Source organism: Canis lupus, chromosome 7 (genome assembly GCF_011100685.1).
Source record: "Canis lupus familiaris isolate Mischka breed German Shepherd chromosome 7, alternate assembly UU_Cfam_GSD_1.0, whole genome shotgun sequence".
Taxonomy (NCBI): Eukaryota; Metazoa; Chordata; class Mammalia; order Carnivora; family Canidae; genus Canis; species Canis lupus.
In genome coordinates, this window is record NC_049228.1 from 12,729,266 (window position 1) to 12,751,372 (window position 22,107).

At 40.3% G+C, this 22,107-nt stretch overlaps 1 pseudogene; it reads left to right on the plus strand.

The window, feature by feature from the left end:
* The first annotated feature begins 307 nt into the window (after positions 1–307).
* On the plus strand, positions 308–22,107 carry LOC102151986 (annotated as a pseudogene).

The following is a 22,107-nucleotide window of genomic DNA, read 5'->3' on the forward strand; positions in this document are numbered from 1 at the left end:
AGGATTAAGTTTAGTAATGAATAAACATCAGAAGTCGGAGTCAGATGAGGATGATGGTATGAGTCACATGCTCACAGCCACACAGCTGTAACTGGGACAGCTGGCTTCAAATCTGGGTCTGCCTTACACTAGAGTTCCTGTCCTTTACTTTTATGTTATGAACTTGTGTACATATTTTACAGTTACTTTTGCTCAGGTGAGCAAATGTGTAAATTCCAAGTTTTAAATGAAAACTTAATTTCTATCTCAAGCTCCTATTGTCTCTGATGCAAACATCATAATGGAGTCATTACCAAGGAAACACAGTCATGTTAAGTTGCTGTCTGTCATTTCAGGTTTGAGGTTAGTCAACTACATTCCTCTTGTGCCTGGAGTTAATATGATGCTTAGAGGGTGATGCAAATGGTGGAGAGAGGTTTATTTCATGACTTGGGTTTGTCTGGGTGGCCTGCCATTGTCCAGTCATTGAAGGATCTGGCTTATCTCTACCATAATGGCATTTGAACAGCATTCTAGGGATCCCTGGGTGGCGCAGCGGTTTGGCGCCTGCCTTTGGCCCAGGGCGCGATCCTGGAGACCCGGGATCGAATCCCACATCGGGCTCCCGGTGCATGGAGCCTGCTTCTCCCTCTGCCTGTGTCTCTGCCTCTCTCTCTCTCACTGTGTGCCTATCATAAATAAATAAAAAAAAAAAAAAAAATTAAAAAAAAAAAAAAAAAAAAAAAAAAAAAAAAAAAAAAAAAAATGAACAGCATTCTAGGTGAACCCTACCGGACAATCCACTTTGTAGTCTCTGCATTAGTGCTTTTACCATAATTCTTCTATAATCCACCAATACTGTCTTTGGGCTGATGGCTGCACCCACTCTAAGTGACCACAACAGCCTTTGGGCATACCCTTGCTGATTCTAGGGCCAAAAGAATCTCCTAGGTTGTCCCCAGCCCTCTCCTTTTATACTCTGAGATGGCCACACCATCTGCTGGCACAGTCAGCTGCTTTCCAAAGACTTCCCTTGAGAATTGAGGCTCAGGATTCTCCTAACTTTGAATCCAACAACTTAAACGGAGGGCTGAAGGAATTTTGGGGTCCCCGCGGAGGCTGAGGTTGAAGGAGGAAAGGGTTGGGACATAGTCTCTGCACTTCTCTCCTTAGTGGGTAACTCTCATGGCTTGTCTCTGTTCTGTGTCTATTATCTTTTCCTCCCTAGCCACAGAATTCTCTCTCTAGACTGATGTGGAGGTGAAGAATTGAATCAGGATGACAACATCTACTTCCTAATTCTTTGGCCTTATTCATGGATCTGAAATGTTTGAGCTCACTCGTTCAGCTGTTCCTTTTGAAATTCTTACTTAGAGCAAAGTGGCCTCTGGGTTCCCAGCCTGTCAAGGTGGGTCACTTCTGAATGGGGCTGAGAGGCAACAACGCTCCAGTTTGTGCTTGCATTTTATTTTCCAACTTCAATGAAATAATTACACTTGGTTAGAGGCATCTTTTTTAGGGGAGATCCCAAGAGTTCATGAAAGTATTTTGTAAAAGTAGCTGATGTTGATAGCTTGCCTAAATAGCTAGGACTTAGTAAGTTCAGTAAAAGTCACTTAATTTGCTGCTCTGCTGTTACTTTGGAACAGTAACTTTGACATTTAAGACACATCAAAGGGAATAATTATGTAACTTATAAAATTAACAAGTACAAGTACAGTGGCAGTTCACAAAATACTTGAGCCAAGTCTCTCTCCGTGCAGGTGTTGTTTCAAAGGTGAGAAAAATTTGGCATCAACCATGGATGTCAATTGTGTGGGCTTGCGCTACTTACACTATCAATCACCCCTGTGTGCACACAGAAAAGCTCTGTTACAATAATCTTGAAGGCACTGCCCAGATTCTCTTGTTCATTCAAATTGGTTTCATCCTAGACTCTTCCTTCAACTCCATATCTAAGCAGAAACCAAATTCTATCTCGTGAATATTCGTCTTGGCTTCTTCATCCCCATTATTACTGCCTGAGCTCAGACCTTTATCATCTCTTGTTCAGAACATTATTACAGCCTCTTGTCTCTTCCTGCCTCATCCTGTGCATACTCTGCTTACACACAAGTATTCTTTATGAGATACAAACCTAATCTTGACTCTCTCCTTTGGAAGCTGTGATGCGGATCTACAGTTTACAGGATAAAATACCAACCCTTGAGCAAGATGTACAAGGCACTTTACCACCTGTATCTGCCCCGTGTCAGCTTGCATTCACTCACTCAATAGATTTTTACTGAATGCTTTATGGAAACAAATATAAGTGGGCATAGTTTCTGTCCAGGTAAAAGTGTGAGTGTGAGTGAGGAGTAGGTAGAAAGGAAAAAAAAATAAAGGGAGAAACTTTTACATAGGAATATGCAAAAGATACATTTCTTAGCTAAATCCTTCCAGGTAAATTAAGAAGGCTCATCATCCACTATACTCATGTATCTTTTCCAACACACCTTTAATCCAGCCATTTCAGAAGCAGAATCTTTCACTTCTGCTAGGTTATGATTTTCTTGATAAGCAGATTCTTTTTTCTCATCTTTGTATTTCCTGAGTTGTCTAACACAGTTACTTGGCACATTGGCATCCAGTACTCTATGATTGAATTAAGACATTGTTCCGAATTTTGCCTGAAAGGAGCTGAGGCTTAGCACTACATTCGCTACTGAGGGATGTTCATTTTAATGCCAGTTATTTACGAAAAATAATGTATTTATTATTTCTCCTTAGTACACCCTTAGAATTTTGCCTTAGTATCTTTTAAAATTTTTGAACCATAGGTGAAGGTAAAGAATCTACCCATTCACTCTCGACACCCAGGCTCTGTACTTAGCATTTTCAAAAGACAGGTTTCTGATGTCCAGAAAAGGGAAAGCTTCCTGATTGAAAGAACAAAACCTAAGATAATAGAGGACATACTGTGACAAAAGCACTGGGTGAGAAGCTGAGAAAGAAGTCAGACTGATCATAGAAAGCTTTATAGAGGAGGTGAGCTTCTAGCCTAATTTTGAAAGAAGGGAGAGGTGAATATGGATAGAGGAAGGAAAAAGAACATCCTAGAGAAAGGAACCTCTATGCAAAGATGTGTACTGTGTATGGAGCACGAGATGTAGATTGGTTAGGCTGTGGCGAGGAGAATATTTAGCTTTTTTTTTTTTTTTAAAGTGCTTGGTGTATCTGCTTGCTTATTTATTTCTTAAAGATTCTATTTTGCACATATAAGGAACTTAACAATTTCTTGATTGCCTGGATTGATAGAAAAGGGGTTTTAAAAAGGCAAGAAAATTGAAATCTAGGTAAAATCTCCTAGAAAGTACATTAAATTAATTTTAAATGCATAATATTCCTTTTTGTAAAATCAGAATTTCAGAATTAAGTGGTATAGTGGACCATTATTACTATCCACCCAACTGCCTTTCCTACTTCTGGAATCATATCCCCTTCCCTTTTGGAAATGTCTCCAATATCCACTTGTATCAAGTGCTCCTGGTGGAAGTTTTGCCACCTGCCAAGTTTAGGATGGGCAGGGGACCCAAGCTGAGCCAGTCCATCCCAGGCTGCTCTCCCTTTGGATGATGGGTGAAGCTGGGAGATATGAAGGGAGGAGTAGTAAATGGATCTGCTCTGACCCACTTAACCAAAGCCAGTCTGAAGGAAGGTTGGAACTCAAGAGAGAAGCTAACTTGAGACATTAGAGAACATCCTGGATATTCTAGGCCCCACCCCAATTTTCTCTAAAGCCACCTGCAGCCTAGAGCTATTCACAGCTGACTCCCTAGCCCCCCCAATTTCCCCTTTTGTCATGCAAGTTTAAGTTATGTTTCTAGCATTTTCAGCAGAAGCTGATCTAGCGAATTTAGTGACTTAAGATCTACAGAATCATAAAAGAAATATTATGTTATTGTGAGGAGGCTCTCAAGAGAGCAAACCAATTTTCATTTTCTACTATCATCAGTACTCTGATTCAAAAGAAGCCTGATTATTTTTGGGATAGTCTAGATTATTTTTTTTTTTTTTTTTTTTTTAATTTATTTTTTATTGGTGTTCAATTTACTAACATACAGAATAACACCCAGTGCCCGTCACCCATTCACTCCCACCCCCCCGCCCTCCTCCCCTTCTACCACCCCTAGTTCGTTTCCCAGAGTTAGCAGTCTTTACGTTCTGTCTCCCTTTCTGATATTTCCCACACATTTCTTCTCCCTTCCCTTATATTCCCTTTAACTATTATTTATATTCCCCAAATGAATGAGAACATATAATGTTTGTCCTTCTCCGACTGACTTACTTCACTCAGCATAATACCCTCCAGTTCCATCCACGTTGAAGCAAATGGTGGGTATTTGTCATTTCTAATAGCTGAGTAATATTCCATTGTATACATAAACCACATCTTCTTTATCCATTCATCTTTCGTTGGACACCGAGGCTCCTTCCACAGTTTGGCTATCGTGGCCATTGCTGCTATAAACATCGGGGTGCAGGTGTCCCGGCGTTTCATTGCATTTGTATCTTTGGGGTGAATCCCCAACAGTGCAATTGCTGGGTCGTAGGGCAGGTCTATTTTTAACTGATAGTCTAGATTAGAACACCACTATCTCAACTTCTAGAAGAGGAGGGTCATTAAGAGTCATCTTCTCCCATCTGGGTCTGACTATCATGATGCCAGCTTTCTCAGCGTGGTGAAAAGGCATTAGAGCATAGAAAAGAGAATCTGTTTCCTGGCAACACAGAGTCCAATAGGCTCTTGTTGCTTTAGGTGCATCTGACATTCTACTGGGGCACAAATGGGCCCCTGCAGTGGCCAGATTGTTTTCGTGTTTTATCTGTTTTCTTTTGAAAAAGGTTGTGCTCTCTACTTTGTTTTGTGATGTCTAGGGATACTGTTTATGTGGTTTTTGGCAAGTTCGCTTGACCCTGGATTCCTCAAAGTGTCGTTCTCTGAGGCAACAGAATGTGCACTAAAGACTTTTAAAAGTACAAAGGGCTTTTTTGGGGGGAGGGCATGTCCTTGATTGGTTAAGGTATAATTATTTGTTGGAATTAATATACTATTACTAGAACATTGTAGAGCAGAAGCAAAACTTTAAAAAAAATTAGCAGTAATAAGTGTATGTAGGGAAGCAAAGGTAGGTGCATTTTGATGATCTCTTTGAGATTCATATCACCACAGGATCTAATGGAGAACATCTTGCCAAGGTTTGGAGATACCAAATGAATATGATATATATTTTCCAACACCTATGAGATTGCATTCTTATACAGAAATCATGGCACATACTGGTATAAATAGCCAGAGTGTGTCTGGGCTACACATAAAACTAATTAGTAAAAAAACCAAATACCCAAGCCAGCAATACTTCTCTGGCTCATCTACTATGTATAGTTTCGCCTACCATTCCCTCCTCAAATTTCTCTGCATTGGTTCAAGAAGCTCTGAGGGAGTATCCCACTTGTGCTACCCCACATAGATTTCTTGTCTACTAGGTAGTCCGGAAGTTCTTCATCACACCTTATTGAGACAGGTCTCTTGGCTACCCTGGGACACTACCATGTTCTCTCTCCTGCTTTTGGTTCTTCAGGGATGTCTCTTGCCAGCAATGATTTGTAATGTCCTCTCATCTGCTTCCCATGTGCAGGTCGTTTAGCTTCCTAACCAGGCTTCTACAGTCTTCTTCCTTCTCACATCTCATGATCTCTGCCTCCTGGGTCACTGCCCTCCTCAGGAGAGGAAAATGCTTTCTGTGTCCACTTAATGCTATGGTCTATTGCCTGGGCTAAAGAGAAGCAGCACTTGGTGTGCTCTGGGCCTTACAGAAATCTTCATAAAGCAGCCCTTTTATTTATTTACTTTATAAACTCTAAATCCCAGGGATTTCTGTTGAGTTCTGCTAGGGTTATTGGGTAGTATGGTGATTAATGGGCCAGGGATAATGGGAGCAACATATATTAGGTGGCACTTAAAACCACCCCTCTCCCACACTGACCTCCTAGGCCTGGATTAATCTTTGTTGACAAAAATTATTTTCACAAGATGCTTCTTTGGCTTTTAGGCATGTAGATCTTATCTTTCTCAACCTCAACATTCCTTTCCATATATATTTGTTTGATAAAAATACATTCAGTACCCCTATGTATCAGTTACTCTGCTAGGCCTTAGGGTTATGCTGGTTGGGGAAACATCCCATCATACATCTTAGCAGAAGGGATTATAGCCACAAACTATCTGTATATTCAGTGGATAAACAGCTTATATTAGCCTCTAAGCCCAACAGACAAGCAGCAGAAGGTTGCATTTGTGAAATGCCAAGGAAAGAAGCACCATAGGATTTCAGAGAAGTAACTGATTCTTGGAAAGGCTGGATTAAGCTCTGTGGAAGACTTGAGGGAATGAAAAGACTAGATGAATGGAGTGAAATGATGAATGGAAATGCAAAGGAATGCCATTCCATGAGGAATGCATATAGTGAGGCCAAAAAGACAAAGGCAATATATATTTGTCCATATGCATGCCAGGAAGAATGATCAGGACAGTATGGAGTCACACAGACCTTGATTCAAATCATAGTTTGATCACTTAGTAGGCATATGTGTGAACTTGGGTTTGCTAATTAAATTCTCTGAGCCTCAGTTTCCTAATCTGTAAAATGAGGCCATTAGGACCTACTTCATGGGTTTTCCTATGGATTCTAAGAATACAAAGTAAACAAATGTAGATAAAGCACTCAGAATCATGTGCGGCAAATAGTAAGTGCTCAAAAACTGATAGTCTTGTCGATTTGGTTGGAGCAGATGATGCGTGTAGGGTAAAGGAAGTTTTGATATTTCATTTTTTAGTTTACCCATTGCTATCATGTGGGAGAAAATGCCTGAGGAACACTCTCTGCTTGGGTACTTACACGGGGAGAAAAAATATCAGATGGAAAAATAAATGGAGGAAATGGACTGGTTTCTTGTACTTCTTCCAACCTCTTAGCAGATGTGTTGAGCACCTGACTGACTCAGCCCAATTCTGTCCATGCACAGGACACGTGTGCCCCAACTGGGCACTGGGAAAGGACATTCCCTTTCTTCCTTTGTCCTTTCCTGGCCATGCAAAGTAGAGGAAAATGGATGTACAAGATGGCCTGACCATATCACTGCTATGTCCTAAGATCAAGTTGAGTTGCTTTAGTTTAAAAAGCCATGAATAAACAGGGCTCACATGTTTATCCTTCCCCCTCATAAAACACCAGCTTACAAACACTCAGCTTTATTTGCTCTAATTTTGTCTTGTCCTTTGTAGCACAATAAACTTCACTGACTGATTCGGCTGGCTCAGTCCCACTGTTGGCTTCTAATCTGTTTCCTTTGCAATCAATTGAAACTCAAAATCAACCGAGTGCTGTATAAACAGAGGCTTCAGAGGGAAGGTGCCATTTTGCACTGAAAGGATAAAATAGATCAACATCTTTAATTTAGAGTCTGCACACACAAGTCCTTGTTGAAATCTCACCTGAGTTGCTACTGCAGCTACAATAAGGTAAAATTAGCAGAATCAGAAATAATATGTCTGGCTCTGTTTGGTTCTCAATGTCTCTTTGCTAAAAGAAGGCAAACTTGTCCTAGAAAATCTGAGAGAAAAGCAGAGAATTATTAGTGGGAGTGGGACGTTTAAAAGTTGCAATAAAAACAACTAAAAGAGGAAGAAAGTGAGAACATTTGGTAAACACAAAAGCATAAAGAACAACAAGTAGGAAAAATAACTATTTAGGATAGGGGCGCCTGGCTGGCTCAGTGAGTAGAGCTTGTGATCTTGGAGTTGTGAGTTTGAGCCCCACGTTGGGTGTAGACATTACTTAAAAATAAAATCTTTATTTTAAAAAAAGAGAGACTGGGACTCCTCAGTGGTTCAGTGGTTGAGCATCTGCCTTTGGCTCTGGTCATGATTCCAGGGTCTTGGGATCAAGTCCCCCATCAGGCTCCCTACAGGGAACCTGCTTTTTCCTCTGCCTATGTTTCTGCCCCAATCTCTATCTCTCTCTTTATGTCTCTCATGAATAAATAAATTAAAATAAAAAAAAGACTCATTCAAGAGAAGTTAACAGTTTGCCAATGAGACAAATCACAAAGAATTGTTGAAAGAATGGTACCCCCATATTGGGTGGGGATTCAAGCAGTCGTCTGGATTGAATGGGAGAGAAATAATACAGCCTAAAAGATTGATTATAAGAGAAAGAATCAAATGGAATTATACTTCCATTCCAGTGAGTCTCCTTTATTATGAATCAACAGCAGACAGAAGAGCTCCTATCATGATTTAATTAAGCAGGGCATCCCTAAATGTGTATCCCTTGTCCTTTCGTTCCTAATCGGGCTTCTTAGCCTTTCTTCTGGTGGAGAACACCTGAGCACCATTGCGTAACAGTGAATTAAGTGTCTCACTGGGGCATGTCAGTGAGAACTTTGAGGGCACGAAGCATACTGTGTCTATCTCTGAGTTTCCCATGCCAGGCCCAAGCCTGGGCACACGTTAGGTCTTCTGTGAATATTGTGACATAAATAAATGAGTGCCCCTTCTGCCTGGCTGAGCCAGCTTTCTGCCCATTCCTTTGAGTATTCCTTAGATTGATTGCTTATCTTCTCCTTTCCTCTGAAGCCATGCATTACCTCTGACATCCAAGAAACATTAAAAAAAAAAAAAGAAAAGAAAAGAAAAGAAAAAGAAAAAAGAAAGGAACCAGGAAGCCACAGGTCTTTGATTCCCCAAAGGGTTTCCCTGCAACACAAAGTATTTCATGTGTTTGATGAAAGAATCAAAATCACTCTGGCACCATCGTGACAGTAACTAACAGGCTGACAAGCTGTGCCTCTGCCTGATAAATCACAGAGGGCTGGGGTGTGTTTTTCATACCCTGACAGTTTGAAGTTTCTACCTGACACACGTCTGTCAGGCTACAGCAAGAAGATTGAGCCTCAGGGAAGCCCCACGCTGCTGCTCACACGCACGACTGCCCATGAAAATTAGCCTCACTTTCACTCCTATGTGATCTCTTCCCTGGGCCTAGAACCAGAGGTCTTTTCATTATCCTAATTCAGGAAATTAGAGTCATGCTAGTTACAGAACTTGAATGTCCTTATTCTAGAGCGTGGAGACAGCCTAGTAAAAGATACAGATTTGAGAATCACAGAGACTCTTCTTTGGTGTGTGAAAGCAAGTGAGTATCAGTGGGTCCCTGCCTCCCGGTCAATGAGAAGTGTGTGTGCTGGCTCCATAGCATTACCCTTAAGGATGCAGATAATGTGCTTGGGGTTTATGAAATGGAACATGCTAGAGACTGAAGATTTGTGTCTCTCTAAACTCATATGCTGAAACTGAATCCCCAGGGCAGTAGTATTAAGAGGTAGGGACTTTGGGAAGTGATTAGGCCATGATGGTGAAGCCTCCATCAGAGGGATCAGTGCCCTTATGAAGGTGACCCTGAGAGATCTCTTTTCTCTCTCCCTTCCCCAGCCTAAGTGAGGAACCAGCAGTACAGTCTGTGCATGAGGAAGGAGGCCCTCACAGACACTGAACCTGTCAGGGCCTTCATCTGGGACTTCCTAGTTTCCAAAATGGTGAGAAATAAATGTTTGTTGCTAAAGCCACCCAATCTAGGCTACTTTTGTTCTAGAAGCCCAAATGGGTTAAGACAGAACCTATGGAGTAGTGGTTCTTCCCTGGAACAATTTTGTACTCCTCTGCCTCTGGGGACATTCGGCAATGTCAAGAAACATTTTTGGTTGTCCCAACTGGGGACAGGTGCTACTGGCCTCTAATGGAAAAGGCCAAGGGTGCTGCTCAACATCCTACAGTGCCTAGGATGGTCCTCCTACCATATCGGGAATTATTCTGTTCACATGATCAGTGATGCAGAGGTTGAGACACGCTCCTGGGGAGCATGAATGCTCTGGCTCAATGCAGAAGCTGATGGATTTAATTTCTAGAAGGACTACTGCCTCATTCTGCTTAAATAAACTCCCACTCAGAAATCTACCAGCTGACACTTGCTCCCTATTTAAAAACCTTTTGGGCTTTACCCTATTAAAATTAGGTTAAACTAATACTTTCTGCAGCAAATCAATTTTAGAGACTCAAAGAACCACAGTACTCTTCAGGTCTGAAGGCCCTGCCATCTTCCCATTGTCTCACAAAGTCCTCTGGAATATTTCCCCATCCTGCCTCTCATCCTTGGACACACTCCATGTAGTGATGCGTAAGGTGTCTGCTTGTGTGTGGGATTTGCTTTCTGGCTCCTGGCTTGCTGAGATTTCTGTCACTGTGTCAGCAGAGTTGGCAATTCATTCTCTGAATGATGTCCCTCTCCAGCCCCCAAATTCGCACATGGAAGCCCTAACCCCTAGTCACTCAGAACCATGGCCATACTTGGAGATGGGCCTTTAAAGAGGTGATTTAGATAGCAAGAGGTCATTCGAGTAAGCCTTAATCCAATGTGACCAGTGTCTTTAGAAGAGGTGATGAGAACAGAGATGAGTGCAGAGGGAAGACAAGCAGCATCAACATCTCTGGGGAACTTGCTAGAAATGCACGTCCTTGGCCCCAATCCAGATGTGGTGAATCAGAAACTCTCTGGGTGGGACCCAGCCACTGGTGTTCTTATCAAGCCCCCAAAGGGCTTCTGATGTTCTCTCAAGTTTGAGACTCTGGTCAAAGGGTCTGCAATTCTCCAAGAATTCTCTTTTTTGTTCTCAGCACAGTTACTTCTGCCTGCAAGAACTCTCCAGTAGCTAAATCCCTCCCTAGGGTGACATCCTCTCCTTTCATTAAAACACCCTTCGGCTGCTTTACTAAGGGGAAACCAACAGTAGGTTCACAGGTTCAGTGATGCAATGTTTGGCTCTCTAATCATCCCTCCATTAAAATGAGCATGTTGGCTAGTTCTCCCTCTGAAAGTTATTTTTCCCAGACCAGGGTTATAACATCTTTATCCCCGGTTGCAATGTTAAATGTTCTTTTGTGATATCACTGGGCTGTAAGTTCCAAATTCACGTAGTCGAAGAGGAAGGAAGGTGGGGAGCAGATCTCTTACTAGTTCTAGATAAACAGTAATGTTAATAACTTAAATTCATAAAGCACTTTTCAATGTGCAAAGCTCTTTGTACATGCTGAGACATTAATTTCCTCACTTATAGAGTAGGGATATTTAGCTTATAGGTCTTTCTTTTTTAAGATGTATTTATTTAATTTCTTAAGATTCTATTTATTTGACACAGAGAGAGAGCAGGGCAGAGGGGAAGAGCAAGGGAAAAGGGAGAAGCAGGCTCCCCGCTGAGCAGGTCACTTCATGCAGGACTCAATCCCAAGACCCTAGGATCAGGACCTAAGCTTAAGGCAAATGTTTCACCGACTGTGCCACCCAGGTGCCCCACCTTATGCATCTTTTGAAACAAGCCCATGAGCTTGGTTTCCTACTTCCCAGATGGGAAAATGAGATTCAGAGAAGTCACATGATACAAGAGGTCAGTCCTGCAAAGGGATAATATGGGCTTGGTTCTCTCTGATACCATCATAGGAAACTAAGAAAAAACCCATTTGTTCCCACAGTATACTTTTTAGCACTGAACAGGAATGGTCCACCCATCCAGGGTTCTTGCTGCTATGTGCTTGGGAAAAAAAAAAATATGTTTCTTTGCTCTTCCAGCTGTGGCTCCTTGACCTCACTATAAATAACTAAAATGTATAGCCCAGAGGCCCCTGCTTTCAATTCTCTTCTGTAAATTTAGAGAAGACCGAATTCTCACTCTGGGTAATTAGGGCTCGAGATGATTTTTAAAACTGCATTGTGACAAAAGCAAACCATCGGTGGCGCAGTATTGTCAGCAGTGGGAAGACTTTGGTGATACTTAGCTGCAGGACACCCTGGAGGTAAGGGTGACTCTTTTTGTGATCGCTGATGCCAGCACAAAGGAGCCTGAGGACCACTGGGGAAGCATGACGACCTCTGTCCCCAAGCTGGATAGCTATTTCTGTATGTGACGCAGAAACTCTCAGTGATGCTACAGATCATTGACAAATAATTTCCAGCAAAGCGCCCAGATAGATTCGTGTGAAAGACTGCGGGAAACTGGAGAATGCCTTGATGGAGTAGCAGAATGAGAAAAAGTGTGCATGTGTGCCTGGATATGTGTGCGTGTCATGCTTGCGTCTGTGTGGGAGTGCATGTGCATGGATGAGTGTGCATGCATGTGTGTGTTTAATATATTTTTGTGTGTCTTCTACAGCCCCCACAGATGTTTAAGGGAAAGGATTTTGAATGATGTGTAAGCATGGTAGGGTGTCTTTAAGAAAACCTAAATTTCTGGGAGCCATGGAAATTGAGATGGAATTTTTCTAGGTTCTCTTAAGGAGAAATGAGTGCCAAGATTTAGGATATAATTAGAATTTGTTAAAGTGTATTCTTGGCAACCACCTACTTAATAGGTATTTTATGTCTTTTTTTTTTCCCCCTTTCTTTCAAGGTGAGAGTCAATTGTTTGCCATCCCTTAGTGTGCTGGCACAGTGTTGCTCTGACCTCTGAAAACTGCCACCTAGCCCTGGTGTTTTTGATGCTGAATGTGTAAGTTATTGTTGCCCTTTGCAGCATGACGATAGAACTAAAGGTCCAAATAACTCATGATACTGATACAAGAGTTAACATTTATTGTTTACTATGCACTGGACATTGTTTTAAAATTTTACAGGTAATATAGAATTTAACACCTATAATTTGGAGGCAGCCTGAATACCTATACTTATTTTCCCTCATTTCTGTAAACTTATTGTAATGAGGGCAGAGAGATAGTTTTTTTAAAAAGGGAGACAAACTGTAAGAGACTTTTAATCATAGGAAACAAACAGAGTTGCTGGAGGGGAGGGGGTGGGGGATGGGGTAATTGGGTGATGGGCATTAAAGAAGGCACGTGATGTAATGAGTACTGGGTGTTACATAAGACTGATGAATCCCTGACCTTTACCTCTGAAACTAACAATATACTATATGTTAATTAATTGAATTTAAATTTAAAAAAATTAAAAAATAAAAATAAATAAATTTTTAAAAAGATACAAATCAGAGATTGAAAACTGGCAAACCAAGGACTGGATCTTGCCAGTGGACATATTTTGATTGGCTTTTAGAATATTTGGAAAAATATTATTTCCTGACATTTAAAAACTATTTCTCATAAAAGTTAATACTTCTGTCAAGTCTGAAAAATCATAGATTTTACGACACATATTTTTTTCTTACAACAGGCTGGGGGATAGATAATGGTCACCATTTCAAACGAATGACAAGTCTTCAACAGCCTGCTACACAGAGTTGTTTTATCTTCCTGGCCCTGGTGGTCATTTGTTTTTATAATTCCTTATTTAAAAAATTCTGTAACAGCAAAGGGAGTGGGAGAGAGCATCAATGAATGTGAAATTTCAACATATTCTGGAAGACTGAAAGTAAATAGAAAGTTTTGTTTTAGAAGTCATAACTAACACTCAAAGGGGCACCTAGGTGGTGCAGTCAGTTAAGCATGTGACTTTGGTTTCGGCTCAGGTCATCATCTCAGGGTTGAGAGATCAAGCCCCACATTCAGCTCTGTGCTCAGCACAGAGTCTACTTAAGACTCTCTGCTGCTCCCTACTGTGCTGTATGAGTGAATGAATGAATGAATGAATGAATGAAATATTCTCAGGTTGAACTAACAGAACCCCGGTGAAGCTACAGAGTCTCTGGGTTTGTTGGTAAATGGAGGGTGGGAGGAGGCAGAGGACTGAAAATGAAGGATGTATTTGATAATCTGTGTAGGGCAGTCAACCTGTCCCCCCAGGCCCATTACAACATGTAGATGTCTTCACTCAAGTCAGAAACTGGGTTTCTCGTCTTTCTTGGCTTATTTTCTTGGCTTATTTTCTCTCTCTCTCTCTCTCTCTCTCTCTCTCCTTTATTGAGGTATCATTGACAAATAAAATCATAAGATATTTAATGTGTACATCATGGTAATTTGATACACATATACACAGTGAAAGGATTTTGATACAGGTTTCCCCTGCTATCCGCAAGTAGAGCATTCCCATGAAAACTTGCATAAGCCGAGATAGTGTAAGGTGGAAAAGCAGTTACTGTTTCGTAAAAGTGGAAATCCTCTTTTGCTGAGGGAAACCAGTTACTAATTTAGGTCTTTTATAAAGTGAAGTCCTGTAAAGCAAACTTCGGGATAGCAGAGGAAGCCTGTATATGTGTATACATACGTTGTGAAGGGATTTCCAACATCTAGTTAATTAACATATCCTTCAGTTCACATTTGTGCCTTTGTTGTTGGTGGTGGTGTTTGGTGAGAACATAGAACTTCTATTCCCTTAGTGAATTTCAGACTTTGTTCATCTTCTAGCTGAAAGTTTATACCCTTTTACCAACCTCTCCCTGTCTCCTGTGCCCCTACCTAGGTTCTGGCAAACACTTTACTACTGTTTGAATGAATTTGACGTTGTTTTAGGTTCCAAGTATGAATAATACCATGTCATATTTGTTTTTCTTTGTCTGACTTATTTCACTGAACTTCTTTCTCATGGCTGGATAATATTTCCTTGTGAGTGTATGTATGTATGTATACATCCATGTACATATATATATATATACACACACATATACATATATACACATTTATATACATACACACATGCATATAAACATGTTCTCTATGCATTCATCCATCGATGGACACTTACATTGTATCCATATCTTAGCTATTGTGAATAATGCTGCAGTGAACATGAGAGTGCAGATATCTTGATATCCTGCTTTCATTTCCTTTGGATATGTACCCAGATTATATTATTATATGGTAGTTCTAGTGTTAGTTTTTTTTTTCTAGTGTTAGTTTTTTGAGGAAGCTTCATACTGTTTTCCATGGTGGCTGTACCAATTTACATCTCCACCAATGGAGCACAAGTTTTCCTTTTCTCTACATCCTCATCAGTACTCATTATCTCTTGCCTTTTGATGATAGACGTTTTAACAGGCATGAGATGGTATCTCATTGTGGCTTTGATTTGCACTTCTCTGAAGATTAGTGATGTTGAGCACCTTTCCATGTACCTGCTGGTCATTTGTATGTCTTCTTCAGAAAAATGTTTATTCAGTTCCTCTGCCCACTTTTTAACTGGACTGTTTGGTTTTATGCTATTGATTTGTACGAGTTCTTAATATATTTTGCATATTAACTCCTTATCAGAAATATGATTTGCAAATATTTTCTCCATTCAATGGATTGCCTTTTCATTTTTTTAGATGGCTTCCCTTGCTGTGCAGAAGCTTTTTAATTTAATGTAGCCCCACTTGTTTATTTTTGTTTTTATTGCCTATGTGTTTGGTGTCAAATCCAAAAAAATCATTACCAGGACAGATGTTAAGGAGCTTCCATATTTTCTTCTAGGAATTTTATGGTTTCACGTCTTTAATTCCCCCTTAGAAAAGAAGCAAAACTATTTTAGGAAGAATTGGAGCAGCTGCTGTGTGTATTAGTGCTCTGGAGCAAATCTTTCCTCGTTCTACCATATGGAGCTAGAGTGCCCAGCCTAAGAACCAGCTCTGCCATTTTTCTGCCCATAGTCACTGAACTTCAAGTCAGCTAACTTGTTGTCCCATTCTTAAATGTGAATCAACAGCCAAAGATTACCAATCACTTTTTAAAAACTTGCAAAATGAATACAAGATACCAAGATAAAGATGTATGAAACCTAGTCTGGGAGTATATAGATAATCATGCACAAGAGATAAAGTAAAAACAAGCAAAAACAACTGAACAAAAAAACTAATCTGTATCATGAAAGAGATCCAAGAATAATGTCTCCACAAAATAAAAGCAGAATGCTATAATAAGGGAAAATCTAAAAGCAAGAAAGATAAATTAAAAATTAAGCATGTAACTTACACAAAATTTAAAATCAGTGTTGGTAGATAGGTCTGTCAAAAATCACTCTGAAGTAAAAAGTATAGAAGCATGGAAGATACAGTTAAAAGGAAAAATGAGTTGCAGAGGATCAGTTTTGAGCTTCAATACCCGATTTATGGAAATTCCAGAAAAATGGAACAGAGAAAAACAAAGGGATAAAATTATCAAAGAAATAATAGAAGACAATTTTGTCAGGACTCAAGAATTACATGAGTTTTTAACACCTTGCACACCTAAAACCAAAATTAGATTGTATACCAAGAATACTTCAATAACAATAAAAAATAATTACATGAATTTTTACATTGAAAGGGGACCACTGATGAGTGTGTAGAATGGAGAAGACACCTAGACACGTCAGTAAAGATGAAATAAGTGACAGAAAGCTGTCAGAGGGGAATATGCAATGCAAATTAAAACAAAAAATCACATCGCCTTTCTCACTGGTAACAGTAGGCCTCCAGGTCCTGAAGAAGGATTTGAACTTCAGGACTTGATTATCTATAAAAATGATACATTAGGTATGCCAAATGAATAATCAGGTGTTCTTTTCAAACATGTGAGCAACTACCCAGAAAAAACTCTCCTAGAAAGTTCTCCAGAAAAAGCAAACAGATAAACTAAAGAAAGAACTAAAAAAGTAGGAAGGTGAATTAGTGGAACTAACCCCGGGATCCAGTGAAAATAAAGTATAACTCCATGATAATGAGATTGGAGATGGACTCAGGGATCCCCACTGAAAGAAATCTGGGCAGGGGGTATTTCTTTTCTGTTGTGGGGAAGAGGAGTGAGGAAGTGAATGCCTCTTAATGATCAGGGATTTCCTCAGTTCTATTAGTTTTGTACCAGGCCCCTGTCCTCCCCTGCCTGAGTCATCACGAATATCTCCTCCTCATGGTCACCCTGCTCCCTGTACACTATTCACAAGACAACTGCCAGAGGGATCTGTTTAAAATGCAGGCCAGGAAAAAATAAATAAATAAATTAAAATGCAAGCCAGGTCATGCCTTGTCACGGCTTTAAACTCTCCCCTGGCTTCCCACTTCACCCAGAGAAAAGTCAAAGCTCTCTCACTGGCCTACAGGCCTTCCTGTGAGCCTGTGGCCCAGTTTCCACATTGCCCCTCTGGGCCCCTCTGCTCCTCACCCTCTCCCCTGTCCATGCCCCTCCAACATAGACTGCCAGTCCTTGCTTTTCTTTAGACTTGCCGGGTCTGCGCTAGTCTTGGAGTCTTTTCACTTCCTGTCTGGAATACTCCTCCCCTGGTATCTCACTTCCCTGCCTCCTTCATGTCTTACTGAAATAGCACCTTCTAGGTGAGGACTTCCCTCACTACCTGCCCCATTTTTCATTACACCCCAATCCCCCTTTCCTGCTTTATTTTTGATCTTTGTAAAAGTTATCACCACCTCAATTATTATATGTATTTATTTGTTCATTGCCTCCTTCTCTTTGAACTGGAATGTAGCTTCCAAAGGTCAGGGTCTTCTGCTCATTGCCAAATTCCAAGTACTACAGTGATGCCTGATACTTAGTACATGCTCAGTAAATACCTGTTGAATAAATGCATGAATAAATAAGAAGTCTCCAAGTCAAATATTTTCAAAATGGATTGAATAGACTCAGGAAGAGTGGGGTCAGCATCACCTGGAACCTGTTAGACATGCCAATTCTCAGACCCCAACCCACTCTGCCAAATCAGAAACTCCAGGGGTGGGGCTCTGAAATTTGTGCTTTAACAAGTCCTCCGGATGATGCTGATTTGTGCTAAGGTTTGTGAACGATGGATCTGATCCAATCTGGCTCTCCAGAGGACCAGGCTTACTCATCAGACCAGACTTATTACCATTACACTTTCTTATATGTCATTAACCTTTGTCTTCTGCCTCACGTGCAAACAACATAATATTTCCCCCATTTTAAAACACAAAACAAAAATTTAACAATCTACCCTTGAACAACTTCTCCCTTCTGGTCATTGCCCCACCTCGCACCTTCCTTTTACAGCAAAACTCAAAATAATTCTCTAAAAATTCTATGTTTTTCTTTTGAATTCACTAAATCAGGCTTTGATTGGCAGTGCCCTGCTAAAATTGCTCATATCAAGGTCACTTTGCTTTGCTAACTCCAAAGAGCAAGATTTAGGCCTCTCCTTGTTGACTTGTCAGCAGCTTCAGGGGTGATGGTTTGTCATACTTGCTTCCTCAGAATACTTTTTTTCCCTTGACATCAAGCCACCACACTCTCTTGATTTTCTCCAGCTCAGTCTCCTTTGCTAGAACCTTCTCCTGTACCTGAGTATTAGACTGATTCCCTGAATTCCAGAGTTCAATCTTACACGCCAATGTCTATGCACCATCTCCATTTTGTTGATTATTGGCATCATGAAAAAAGCATGTCCAACCCTGAGCCCCTTTTTGTTCTTTTCTGGGTCTACTTCTTTACAATCTTTATTTTTTCAGTGAATGGTAAACCCCTTCTTTCAGTTACATAGGCTCAAAACCTTGAGTTATCCCTAGCCCTTCTTTCTCTCTTGTGCCTCATCCAGGTCAACAGCAAACCCAATCAGCTCTACTTTCAAAATCCATACAGAATTTGACTGCTTCACATCCCCTTTGCTGCTGCCATCCTGCTCCAAACCGCGATCATATCTCGTCTGGATTGTGTAGTGGGTTCCTAACTGGTCCCATTTCCTCACTTGTTCCCCACCAGTCCATCCTCAGCACAGCCCTGGATTGATCCTGCTAAAACTAAGTCAGACCTCATCACTCCTATACGCCAATGCTTTAGTGATTTGTCCTGTCACTTAAAGAGCAAAACAAAGTGTTTAGAATGATGTAAAAGGTCCTCTGTGATTAGCCCTCCATTACCTTTCTAGTCTAAATTCCTGCTCAGTCTTTCTTTACCACACCATCCTCTTTACTATTAAACACTTTGGGCACATTTCCACTTTAGGGTCCTGCCCTGCATTAGCCACTCTCTTTGTCTGGACTGTCTTCATCCACGTATCTGCCACACACCCCTCTCTCTCCCTTCCCCACACCATGACTCAAAGATCACAATTCTGGTGGTCCTTATCTAACATTTAAATTTTCTTTCCATTCCCTCTCACTTTTCATGTATTTTTTCCTCTCTTTACGACTTAGAATTATAGAACATATAGTTTATTTTATGTATTTGTTGTTCATTGTCTCTCTTCCACAGTCAAATATAAACTCTTTAAAAGTAGAAACATGTGTCTCTTTTTCTCTGCCCTAGTTTCCAGAGCTGTGCCTGGCACATGGTAGGCAGTTCACACCTATCTATTGAAAAATGAATGAAAACTTGAGCTCTTACTTTCAAAAATGTATTTACACTCTGCCACAGGCCTAAGGGGTAATATAAAACTCTTGCATTATTCATGGAAAGAATTTACATATTTTTGTGATAACTTTGTTAAGGTCTGTCCTTCTTTCCATTTGATTATTAGCCCCATGAGGATTGGACTTTTGCTCACAACTGTCCGGGGCCAGGACTAGGTGATGTAAGTGAGGCATTGTGCTTTGGGCATAAATGTAGTTGGGGAAGGGTACATCAAGTAATCAAGATAGGCAATATTTGATCAGTAGTCAAGGTAATATTGTAATGCAATATTTTTTAAAGTCAAAATTAGTGTAAAAATCTACAATGAACAGCACATCAAAATTTTATTTTATTTTATTTTATTTTAGCACATCAAAATTTTAAATGAAGACAATTCATATTATGGACTTCCTTTAGCCTCAGTTATCAATACGACTCCACTTTGGTGATGATTTTAACTTGTGGTACATGACAACCATTTGCTGAGTGAATGAATAAATGAGGGCCAGCAAGGGGTCATATAGCAAGAGGAATCTGTCTCGTGGAGGCCTTTCTTTGTGCCTTGGCTTTAATTACCAAAGAAACAAATGCTTAACTATGTGCCAGGCACTAACTGAGTGCTTTATAAATATGTACCTATAACATCTTACTTAAGCCTCCCCTCAAACCTCATAAATAGTTATTACTGTTATCATCCCCATTTTGCAGATGTGGAAATTGAGGTCTGGAAAGATGAAGTGACTTATGTGAGTTCATACATGAGGAAGTGGCAAAGTTAGCTTGATAGTGGCTGTGTGACATCTCCCTGGATAGGAAATCTGATGAGTCTGCAAGACACCAGGAGACATTCTAGGAAGGGGGAATCTAAGCAAATTCCTTTTACTGTTATAGAGCAAGTTCACATGGACACCAAAATAAATCATGAAAACATAGGAAAAAAACAGATGTCATGATCCAAACACCAGGCTAGGGAAACTAATGTGGAATTATTTTATGAAGCATGTCAAACATATGGAACAAGTTAGAAAGCAGGGCCATTATAGTTTTTTTTTTTTAAAGTACCATTGGTTTTGGAAACCAGAGTGTAAGTATAGAAGAAAGTGAGGGAAAGAGAGAAATTATCCTAACCTCCACAGTAGCAGACACAAGTTGCTCCGATAATTTTCTCATCATTACAAACCTTTAAAAAATGATCTTTTCCAATGAGAAATAATTCATACTATTCTTATGGGAGTGCAAGCAATCCAGTAAGTTCTAAATGGTTTTGTATAGAAAGGATAGGCTCACAGGTGGGGATCACTTGCTAGAGATTATTTGCAAGTCTATTCATAGCAAATGCCATTGACGTTAGCCACACTAACTTGAAATTTATGGTGCAAGGGCTCTGTTGAGGTTTATCCTCAAAAAGAAGATTTGCCATTTAAAATGTGTAAGCAAGTTTTCAGAGAATAACTAACACATTTAATCAAGTATAATGTCTATATCCTTTATAGGAGCATGATCGTCCTTTATTTTGTGCAAAATAATGAAGTTTTATTGCATGTTGTGAATGTTGGCAATGACATATATAAAAGTATTTGGGAAATATGTCAAGGGTGAAAAAATGTGAGAGGCTTTCATATTTGCAGTCTGTATCTTAAAACAAATTGTGTAATACTTGGGGAGTGACACAGATTTGAATCACAACTTCTCAGACGACAACTTCTGATTTTCTTCTCTTCTTCTCAAACCTTGCTTGCAGAAGCAAACTCCACATGGACCCTGGAGCCACAAGCTTTCTCTCTTGAGCTCCTAATCTATCCACCCTGGCAGCTCCACCAGTACATTTTGACAAGAAAACAATAAGAAAATAAAGGTATCTATCCTTGGGCTCCAAGGAGAAATTTATATTTCAATCCAACTACTTTTAAGATGTGTTGAAATAAAGTAAGATGTTTTATACTCTCCTTCTACTTTTACCTGAATTTCTGGGGCTCTTTGAAGTCCGAGAGGGGACTAGCAGCCCTATGTAGTTGTTTTTATAAGACTTCATGAGTGCTTGTCCACCTGCACCATTTTGTTCTATGTGTTCTTGAGAAGTGGCAACTCAACTCTTGGTGCATTTTGGTGTATCTGAGGAATGATTCTAAATCACTAAAAGCTCTAGTGGAAATAACAGAGGCATTTTAAAGTACTGATTTCCAAGAGTGGTGGTGGAAGAAGGGATAGCCACAAAATATCATGTTTCAGTGTATTATATAAACTAATTTGATATCTCTCAACAGGAAAATAGGAGTCAAGTAATCCTCCTTCCTCAGTGCTGCTGGCAGAGATAGCAGCAGCATCTCCTACTTGGCATCATGGCCACCCTCAGACCTCTGGTGAAGCCCAAGGTCATTAAAAAGAGGACCAAGAAGTTCATCTGGCACCAGTTAGACTGATACATCATAATTAAGCATGACCAACAGAAGGAGATTCAAGGGCCAGATCTTGATGCCGAACATTGGTTATGGGAACAACCAGAAAACAAAGCACATGGTCCCCAGTGGCTTTCAGAAGTTCCTCATCCACAACATCAAGGAGCTTGAAGTGCTGCTGATGTGCAACAAATCTCACCATGCAGAGATTGCTCACTATGACTCCTCCAAGAACTGCAAAACTATTGTGGAAAGAGCAGCCCAGCTGGCCATCAGAGTCACCAATTCCAGTGCCAGGCTGTGCAGCAAAGAAAATAAATAGACAACTTACATGCACATCGTATTTGTTCATAAAACTACAAAAAAAAAAAAAAAAGAATCAGG